Here is an 11,215-nt window from a genome sequence, read left to right as displayed (position 1 = left end):
ACGCATCCACCTGCCTCTGACTCTCTAGTCCTAGGATTAAAGATTAAAGATGTACACACCTTTTTTTTTTTTTTTTTTAGCTAGTAAATATAAGTGTTACATAGATTGCCCTAGTGGCTGAACTGAGAAATGACTCAGAGGTTTAACATCTGTACTGCTCTTCCAGAGAACCCAAACTGATTCCCAGCATCTACATCAGCGGGCCCACAACAGCCTCAAACTCCAGCTTCAGAGAGTTCCCAAGCCTCTGTCCTTCATGGCACTTGCACGTATGCGTTTATACACATTTTTTTTTAAAGTTTAAAACATAAAATGAAATGGAAAAAAAAAGGAAGAAAGAAAAACAGACCAGAATTCACTGCTGAAAGGAAACTAGAGACAGAAGCTTGGCTGGGGGATGGGCTGGAGTTAGGTAGAAGGATGTGGAGGAACTGAGCTGAAAGACAGTAAAAGAAGGGGGACAGTGACAGCTGGGAATCAGAGAGTGTGGTGTGACTGGGGACCCCCTGACAAGTATGGAAGCCAGCACACACCGAGCCCCAGATGAGCCCAGTACAGTAAGGGACATGTGGCAAGACGCTAGAGGACACATGCAGGAGTTTGCTCTGATCTCAGTGTAAACTCTAAGCAAACGCCTTTCTTTCAAACAACTTGTAGCTGTGAGACTTGATTACCAGTGAATGACTTAGAAAGAAAAGCCCTGAACAACGACAACAACAAAAATCTGAAAGATAACATTGCTTTTGGAGAGAGAGAGAGCTGGAGAAGGCCCAGCAGGTAGGAAGGAGCACTGGCTGCTCTTCCAGAAAACCTGAGTCTAGTTCCTAGCACCTACACCTGGTGATTCACCACCGCCACTTGAGACTCTGGTTGCAGGCATCTGACACCTTTTCTGACTTCTATAGGAACCTGCACAAACAGAGCGTGTGTGTGTGTGTGTGTGTGTGTGAGAGAGAGAGAGAGAGAGAGAGAGAGAGAGAGAGAGAGAGAGAGAGAGATAGGGAGAGAGAGAGAGAGAGAGAGAAACCTGCTTTCAAAACCTCACAAGAGGGGGGGGATGGTGCACGCCTTTAATCCCAGCACTTGGGAGGCAGAGGCAGAGGCAGGTGGATTTCTGAGTTTGAAGCCAGCCTGGTGTACAAAGTGAGTTCCAGGACAGACAGAGCTACACAGAGAAACCCTGTCTTGAAAAACCAAACCAAAACCAAAACAAAACCAAAACAAAAAACAAAACCCTCACAAGAGCTAGGTGAGGCAGTGGTAAATTTCCAATCCTAATCGGAGACGGGAAGATAGACACAAGTTCAAGGTAGTAAGTATAGTTCACACAGGGAGTCCTAGGCAAACCTACAAACAAACAAACAAACAAACAAACAAACAAACAACAAACCCAAGGCCTTTACATCTCAAACCCAAGCACAGCCAGCCTGCTCAGCCTGAGCCGTGAGCACTGAGGCCCCCAAACTTTCAGCTGGCGGCCTCTGCTGCCCTCTGGTGGTCAATAGCCAGAGTCAAGCTTGTGCGGGGACCCAGATAATACACGAAGAAAAAAGCTGGCTGAAAAGGGTGAAAGAGCTGATTGATCCCAGGCTTGCATCTCCACTTGGGTAGTGTGGGCAGGTAAATACCACAGGGATCCAGTCTGGATCCACTTGCTAGCTAACCTTGCATGAGACCCTTTCTCCGAGCCTCCATCTACCAGATGCTAGGATCACACACATTCTCATTCGGTATCCTGTCCAGTTTATGTAGTGCCAGGGACGGGTTTTTCACGCATGCTACAAAGCCCTCTACCAATTGAGAATTCAGCTATATTCTCAACCAATACCCAGATCCCCTCTCTCACTTGGTGGGGATGGATTGCTTTCAACCCAGTCCCACTGAGCGCCTTCAGGTAGAACTCAGTTTCTGTCCTTATCCTACCCATTGACTTTAGGGTCAAACTCCACAGTGCATTCCAACACCCACAGCGCACGTCTCGGGCTGGACACTTTGACCCACCCCAAGCCTTGGTCTTCAGGAAGCAGGCAAGATATCCAGTGGAGAACTACATAAATCACTTTCTAATCTCCGATCTCAATTGTGAAGTAAAAACAGAAAGAGAGGGAGAGTCCTAAACAGAGTGTAAGAAGCACCAGGAAAGAGAGTTGTCACTGGAGGCGTTCTAAGGACCAGCTAATAATGGCTACAAGGAACGCCGGCTTGGATGGATGGATGGATTCTGGTACCAGGCAAGAGAAGAGGAGAGCAATAGGGTGCGGGGCAAGCAAGAAGATGCCAAACAAGGGCTGCTCTGTGGAACTAGGCTTCAACGGCCACGTACCGACGCTTCCGCGGAGGGGAGACTAGAGCCCAAGGCAAGAAACAAGAAGACCAGGAAGGTGGAAGAAGCCACAAGTGGTAGCCGAAGGCAAGTGAAGACTATAGAGAGAGGAAGATGAGAAGCCCGGCCGCCACGGTTGCTGAGCCGTATCGCTCTGTGCCCGCCAGGGGGCGCCGCTCCTCCGCGGAGGAAGCCTCTGAAGTCGCGCGCTGTGGCCTAGCGATCCCGGAAGAGGCGGGCAGCTCTCCAGGAGACCACTTCCGGCTTCAACTCGGCCGGGAGCTTGGTTTTGTGGGGATGCAATGAGAGAACTTAGGATGTCGCCAACGGGGACTTATGATGCAAAGTCTGAAGACAAGCGGTACCCCATTGTGGGTGTTCATCGCGCAGTTCTATGATCCATGCCTGAGCAGCCCCCAGCTTTTAACAGAGTGAAATACTCCGGTGGACTCTGTCAGGCTGGCAGAAATACTTCCTGTAGATGAAGGGGTGCAGAAAGGTGAAAACACCATTATGGGGACTTTAGAAGTGTTCTTGGGCCGACTACATGGCTCAATCGGTTAAGGCCCACGGGTGCAAACCTGACGTCTGAGTTAAATCCCTGAAACCTTAAGGATATCTTTAAACTTAAAGATAGAGTGCGGGGACCGACTCCACAAAGCTGTCTTTCATTATCCACCACACACATTATCTACAATAATTTGTTTGTTCGTTTAAGACCAGATCTTACCATGTAGCCCCTACTAGCCTGGAACTCATTATATAGACCAGGCTAGCCTCGACTTTACAGAGATCTGCCTGCTTCTGCTTCCTAAACGCTGAAACTAAAGCAATAGCCACCACGCCCAGCCTTAAAAGGTTTTTCTTTGTAATGAACTGCCTATATTTGGAGAAAAGGCTAAGCCTTCGGGGAAGGCTAAAAGGGAGACCAACCAATCCCAGGCCGGCTGGAGGAAGCAGAAAAAAAACAGCTTCTTAATGTATTTGTATACACACACCTAAGCCTTCTTTTCCTAGGAGACACCGCACAGCCCTGTGGGACCGGCTTCACTACAACACCCTCCTTTGATGGCTACTCCCTGCCTCCCGGCCTTCCTTCTTGTCAGTAGGCTATATTTTTCATAGAAGCCAGAGAGATCTTTAAAATATTAGATTTGGGAGCCGGAGAGATTTCTCATCAGTTTAGAGCACTTGCTGCTTCTTGCAGATAACAGAGTTCAGTTCCCAGCACCCAGGTTGGGCAACTCACAAATGCCATTAACTCCAGCTCGTGGGGGAACTGACACCCTCTTCTGACCTCTGAGGGCACCTATATTCACATACATGTACTTACATGAAGATATTTTTATACATACGCACGATCATTTTAAAATGTTAGACGGAGGGGCAGGAGAGATGGCTCAGTGACTAAAAGCACTGGCTAGTCTTCAAGAGGACTGGGGTTTGGTCGCCAGCACCCACATTTTTGTAGCTCCAGTTTCAGGGAATCCTACACCCTTTTCTGACCTTTAGATACATGCATGCATGTAGGCAAACCCTCACATAAATAATTCCTCTTTTTGTTTTGTTTTGTTTTGTTTTTTTTGAAACAGGGTCTCACTAAGTAGCTTTGGCTGTCCTGGAACTCATTTGTAGACCAGGCTGGCCTCAAACTCAGAGGTCTGCCTGCCTCTACCCCCCAAGTACTGGGATTAAAGGTGTGTGCTATGGTGCCCAACTTAGATTTTTTTTTTTCATGTGCATTGATGTTTTGCCTACATTTATGTCTGTTTGAGGGTGTCAGATCCTCTGGAACTGGAGTTACAGACAGCTGTGAGCTGCCATGTGGGTGCTGGGGACCGAAGCCAGATCCTCTCGAAGAGCAGCCAGTGGTCTTAACCGCTGAGCCATCTCTCCAGCTGGACTTAAATCTTTTTTTTTTTTTTTCAAAAATTAAAACTGGGACTGGAGAGATGGCTCACTGGCTGAGAGCATTTGTTCTTGCAGAAGACCCAGGCTCAGCACCCTCAAGGCAGCTCACAGTGTAACTCCAATTCCAGGGGATGTCCCATAGTCTTCTGGCCTCCATAGGTACCAGACACACACACATGATGCACATACATGCATGCCGACAAAACATAGATAAATGTTAATAATAATAATAATAAAACAAAAAGGGCGCACGCCTTTAATCCCAGACTTGGGAGGCAGAGGCAGGCAGATTTTGAGGCCAGCCTGGTGTACAGAGTGAGTTCCAGGACAGCCAGAAAAAACAAAACAAAACAAAAAGACCGGGTGCAGTGGCACATGCCTTAATACCAACATTTGGGAGACAAAACAGGCATATCTCTGTAAGTTCAAGGCCAGCCTGGTCTACATAGTGAGTTCCAGGCCAGTCAGGGCTACATAGTGAGACACTGTATAAATAATTAATTAGTTCATTGAAAAACAAATCTTAAAACACAGTGTCAGATCCTGGCACTCTGTCTGAGGTGCTTAGAAGTCATAATACAGTCTGACACTGTTTGGTTGGATTTTTTTTTTCAAACAGGGTTTCTCTGTGTAGCCCTGGCTGTTGTGGAACTCACACTGTAGACCAGGCTGACTTTGAACTTACAGAGAGCAACCTGCTTCTGTCTTGAAGTGCTGGGATTAAAGGTGTACATCACTGGCTGCCTGGCTGCCTTTTTTCCCCCTACCATTAAGAGTCATAGGTTTGATGCTTTCTCACCCTGTGGCCTTTTATGATCTGACCTCCTCCTCTCTGGTGCTAGTTTGCAGGCTGGCCTGCTGTGATGTCCTCATCTTAGGGCCTTTTTACTGGCTAATGGCTTCCTGGAGAGGCAGCGTCTCCAGCAGCCTCCTTAGCTCTTCACTAGGCTTCTCTCAACTGTCTGATTCACTTTGCTTGTAGTGTCTTGCTTCCTACAGGACAGCTCAATGGCCTGGCTTGGCCCAGTGACCAGCTTTCCTCCCCACACAAGCTCCCCTCTCTTTCCTCCCTCTCTGTCCCAGATCCCCGTCTACAGAAAGCTCTCTTGCCCGCATGGCAAGGTGCACGCTGCTCGATTGCTGTTGTTACATCACCTTCATTAGAGCTGTTTTTGCCTCTTCATTAAATTAAATTCCAGGAAGCAGTGCTAATGACCGCACTAACGAGTCACGGGAGAGGCTAGCAGCCCCAGCCTTTGGACAGCACAGAAAAAGGACAGGGCAACAACCTGAGCAAAGCCGGGGCTCCTGGGATAAGACTCATTACCATTTCTGAGGCCCTCCAAGGACCCTGGGCTTCCCATGAGAGGCAGCCTTCTGAGGCTGTATGTTGGGCAGGCACAGTGAGAGACTGGGCCATGAGAGGCAGCCTTCTGAGGCTGTATGTTGGGCAGGCACAGTGAGAGACTGGGCCATGAACTCCTTGAGCACTAAGAGAAAGGAGGCTCAGGGCGTAAAACCCTGAGTGGCCTCTGAGTTCTCTTGCAAGTTCTAGGGTCATTCCTCCTATTTACATCGGATGTGCCATGCCACTGAATGCCTGAACACATGGGATTTACAAGGATCGACATTTTTGACACAGGTCCCTAGTTTGTAGATGCTAGGTGTTCTTCCTCCTCAGAGACATCTCTCACATTGATACTCTTACTCATGTTTCAATCACTGGCCAGACTCTGTTCTGGTCCAGGAGCAGCCAGCTCCCTCCTATCTCAATACTACAGGCTGAGCGGATCCCCTCCTCTGCTTGTCACAGAATGGATCCCTTTCGTGATACACAGTTCCTTCCTCAAGCTGGCATCTCCGCACATGTCTACCCTGTGTACTTGTTGTTCAGTATATGCTCCTGAAGGTGGGGGGTCCCCCTGCCTTTCCTGCCCTAGCGTTCTCAGCCCCATTGTTGACACTCAGTCGGTTCCCAGTGCTTGAGCAGATGAGCAGGTGAAATTTCCCCGTATGCTGGGGGGAGAGGGTGGGAGGAGGGAGGGAGTAGAAACGTTTCAAATCCAGAAACTTCTGGGCAGAGTTCTGAGTCTTCAGTTCTCTAAGCTGAAGTTAGTTAATTATTTGTGAAGAGATGATCAAGAAGGGGAAATTTAGGGTCTAGGCCCCCCCCCAGGCTTGGTCATTCCTTTTGGGAGAAAAGTACCCTGGCAGGGACTGGAAAGACAGGGGAGGTAACTCACTCCAATCTCAGAAACACTGCTAGGCCAAGAAGCACAAAGGGGGAAGGAAGTTCAGGGGATAGACCAGGAGGTGGAGCTTGGTCAGGGTAGGGGAAGGGGGGTGCGGCTGTGTGTGTGTGTGTGTGTGTGTGTGTGTGTGTGTGTGTGTGTGTATGTGTGTGTGTGTGTGTGTGTAGGCAGACAGGACAGGAGTTCCTCAAGCAGGAGTCACCAAGGCCTTGTCTCCAAAGTGGTGATTTGATGGTCACAGGTTTTTATCTGGCGATTCCTGAAGAAACCTAATCACGATGGAGGTGGGGTCTTCGGGATCTCGGGTCCAGGGTGGCAGACACACCCGGTCTGAAACTGGCTTTGGGGAAGTGCTAGCAGCTTCCTCTTCCTGGCGTCTGTAGGCTTCAGTGTCACAGCCCACTGAAGGGGGTCTCTGTTCCTCACCCTGTCAGGACTGTGGATTGACAGGAACTCAGGACAAGCTGGACACACGCTCTGTGGCCTGTGGTGAGCCACAAGGCTGTTCTGGCTCTGGGGGTGAGACAGCAGTTCCCTAAGCACTCTCTATCTGGGGACTGTTCACTCCCACTGCTGGACCTAGGCTCACTCCTTTTAGGATCAAGTCTAGGTGGTGCTGGGCTCACTGGGCCAGGGAAAATTCAGGTTTCCTCTAGTGCTCATGACTGTTATGTTTACACACACACACACACACACACACACACACACACACACACACACACACACACCAGCATGACCTCCTCTGAGACATTCCTGGATTCCTCTCCTAGCCTCATGGCGACTGGACAGAGAGGCTGGTTCATCCTGGTCCCCAGTTGGTCCAGTTATAAATAAGCGGTTTCTCCTCCTCTAACCCTCAATTTCCCATTTTCCTGTCCTTTCTCCTTTACATGTGTGGTTCCTTCCTCTCTTCTTCCTTCACCCTTAAACGTTTTAAATTTTAATTTTTTTTTAGATTTATTTATTTTAGTTCATGGGTAGGAGTGCTTTGCCTGCGTGTATGTTTGGGTACCACTTATGGTGCAGTGTCTGAGGAGGTCAGAAGAGGATGTAGGACCCCCTGGAACTGTAGTTGAGAGGGCTGTGAGCCACTATGTGGGTGCTCCTAACTGCTGAGCCACCTCTGCAGCTCACCAGGCCTCGTTCTGTTCCATAATGCTCCCCCCACTGTTTTCCTGTAAGCATTCAGGCTATCTCTTCCACCAAGAAAGTTCCCTGGACTTCCCTGGCAACTTTAGTTTTCTTTCTCTCTGCATGGGCTATTATGGTGTGCTTTTCGCTTTTCTTATTGTCGTGGGAAGATCTGAAACAAGGTGCTCACTGTATAACCCAGGCTGGTCATAAGATGTGTTAGCTGAGGATGACCTCAGGCTTCTGAAACTCCAGCCTCCACCTCTGCATTGCTGGGATTACAGGTATGGACACTACAGGCAGCCTAGGGTCTACATTCATCTCTAAGATAAGGGTATCCCAGATAGCATAGAGTAGATTTTGGGTAATTCATTAACTTACCCCATCTTGACCGTCCATGTACAACCTGGAAGCAGGAACCTGGGTTGCCGAAATCTACCACCAGACTCACTCCCGTGAGAAGGGGCAGTGAATGCCAGAGAGACCTAGTCCACAGGCCAGGAGACCAAGAAAACAGTTGGGGATGGTGGTGGTGGTTAACAGGACAGAGGATGAAGTAGTCAGGCAAGGGTGCTGTTTTAGTGGCCCATTCCTATAATCCCAGGGTGGACAGACCCCGCCTTGATCCTGAAATACCATCTCAGTGTTGTATACACACACACACACACACACACACACACACACACACACACACACATACACACACACACACACACACACACACACACACACACACAGAGTAGCTGGAAGCAGGAGGATTGCCACAAGGTCAGCCTAAGGTAAGCCTGATTTATCATCATCATCATTATTATTATTATTATTGTTATTATTATTATTATTTTATTTCTCTGCCAGTGAAATGAGCCAAGTCAAGCCGAATTAGAGTACATAGAAGCAGTTTATTGGAAACCCATTCTCATGGTCACTGGTCCCAAGTGACGATGGGGAAGGAGACAGAGGGGAGGAGGGAGAGAAAATGCAGGGGTGAGGGAAGAGACTAAGATGTCTGGATTATATACAAAAGAGCTTCCTAGGGGCTGGAAAGTTCAGAGCAGAGGGTGGGGTATGGCCTGTAACAGGTAAGGACTTTGGGATGCTGGGAGAACCTGGAGGCCAGGTCTACCTTGGTAGGTAAAATATAGGTAAAAATATGCCCCTCAGCTGTTTGTACAGGGTCTAAATCCCAACAATTTATTACTATTATTATTATGATGATGATGATGATGATGATGATGAGACAGGGTTTTTCTGTGTAACAGCCCTGGCTGTCCTGGAACTACTATGTAGATCAGGCTGGCCCAAAACTCAGAGATCTGCCTGCCTCTGCCTCCTCAGTACTGGGACTGAAGGCGTGCACATACCCAGGTCGGCCTGATTAACATAGAGAATTTGAAGTTGTCCTTTGAGTCTTAAAAAAAAAAATCACTATTTTAACAATTTACCCACATTCCTTGGTCCTGTGCATTGAGAATAGACCCGCTTTGCAGGTAAGGAAGCCAGGGTATAGAAGCCATCTGGCACTTGTCTCAAGTAAGACACAGTCAGAAGCACCCCAGAGTTCTTTCAGGCAACAACTGCTCTACCTCCAGCAAAGTTTGTTTGTTTGTTTGAGACAGAGTCTCTCTATGTATCCCTGGCTGACCTGGAACTCTTTTTTTGTCGATCAGGCTGGCCTTGAACACACAGAGATCCATCTGCCTCTGCCTCCTGAGTGCTGAGATTGAAGGTATCCACCACTACTCCTCTGACTTCTAACGAAGTTTAAAGCAGCCTTTTGCAAGGTTTTTATCCTCAGGGAGCCAGAGGTTTGTAGAATGGAAGTGACACGCTTTCTCTCAGTCATCCTAACAGTGGCATATTTGGTGGGTGTGAAGTGCTAGCTCTGGCTAGTGGGAAGGACCATGAAGTGACTGCCCAGGAATGGGTACCAGTAGGGCAGGATAGACTCAGTTCTGGGCACCATGGATTTGAGGGAGTCTGAGGTATCTGGGAGAGGCTAACAGACAGGAAGAAATCAGAGGAGATAACCATGCGAGTAGTTCAGAATGGACGGGAACTGAGGGTAGAATGGAGGGAACTGAGGGTGACTGGAGTGACAGAGGCCTTGCCATATCCCTGGGGACTCACATGGAAATGAAAAAGAAAGAGCAGCCAAAGCCTTGGAAGTCGGAGTTGCCAGACTCCCTAGGAAGAATATGGAACTGGGAAGGCAGGGCTGGCTGCGAGGAAGGGAGCAAGGGCTACAGGATCTAGCTCAGGCCTGGGGAAGGCAATGCATTCTTGCTCTTCCTCCATTGACTGGGGTCTGGATGCTGCCCACCTCCCTAGAGTGGGGCCTCCAAGGGGCTGACAGGTTCGCTCGTTGCCTGGCAACTGAGAGAGCTGTTGGCTGTTGCTAGGAGCAGACTAGGGAGGCCAGAGGAGCAAAGCTCTAAAGCACAGGGCTGGGCCGAGGGGGAAGGGGCTGGCTGGAAGAGGGATCTGTCTGTCTTCAGCGTGTAGTAGACTGTGCTCGGCTGTGTGTGCTCATGTCCATGGTGTGTTCTGTGAATCTGTCACGTTGGAGGTAAGTCCTACAAGTGGATAGATAGATAGATAGATAGATAGATAGATAGATAGATAGATAGATAGATAGATAGATAGAGAACAGCACTGTCCACAGGTAGCAGTATGTGTTCTTATCCTATTTCTTGCATGCCTAGGGCAGGGCCCGCTTAGGCTTCAGGTAGGTTCCCCGAGGGAACCACTGGATGATTACAGGCTAATGACACCTCCACAGGGAAGACATTCTGATGATTGAGACACACGGACACTCCAGAGCAAGCCAGCAAGTTGGAGGGTAGAAGCTGGAACACGCGCTTTGTCCAGGTAGTGCTGTTCTCACAGGAGGCTGTGTCCAACTCTTTTTTTTTTAAACATTTATTTATTATTATATGTAAGTACACTGTAGCTGTCTTCAGACACCCCAGAAGAGGGTCTCAGATCTCATTATAGATGGTTGTGAGCCACCATGTGGTTGCTGGGATTTGAACTCGGGACCTGCGGAAGAGCAGTCAATGCTCTTAACCGCTGAGCCATCCCTCCCGCCCCCCATTTATTTATTATTACATGTAAGTACACTGTAGCTGTCTTCAGACACACCAGAAGAAGGTGTCAGATCTCATTAAGGATGGTTGTGAGCCACCATGTGGGTACTGGGATTTGAACTCAGGATCTCCAGAAGAGCAGTCGGCACTCTTAACCGCTGAGTCATCTCTCCAGCCCTGTGACCAACTCTTAATGGCAGTGTCCTTCTCTGGCTTTAGTCTGGGGCCACTCAGAACACCTTGCACACTTCAATCGTCCAATCAAAGTTGGTGGGTCATAGGCCCCTCTTAAAAAGCAGATCACAAAGATTGGAAATAGCTCCACTTCCACCTTTGCACAGCCACAGGATCACAGCCACTACCCAGAAGAGACATGGAACTGAAGAAGCCTCTAGAAGCTGACAGAGGATGGAAGGAACAGATTATAGGATCATGGCAACGTTTGTTTCCTTAAGTCCAATGACAACTCTCTCTTGTCTATCTCTCCTAGAGTCCAGTCTCATTGGTCTCTG

The sequence above is a fragment of the Mus musculus genome, chromosome 9 (assembly GCF_000001635.26).
Source record: "Mus musculus strain C57BL/6J chromosome 9, GRCm38.p6 C57BL/6J".
NCBI lineage: Eukaryota > Metazoa > Chordata > Mammalia > Rodentia > Muridae > Mus > Mus musculus.
This window is presented reverse-complemented; position numbering follows the sequence as displayed.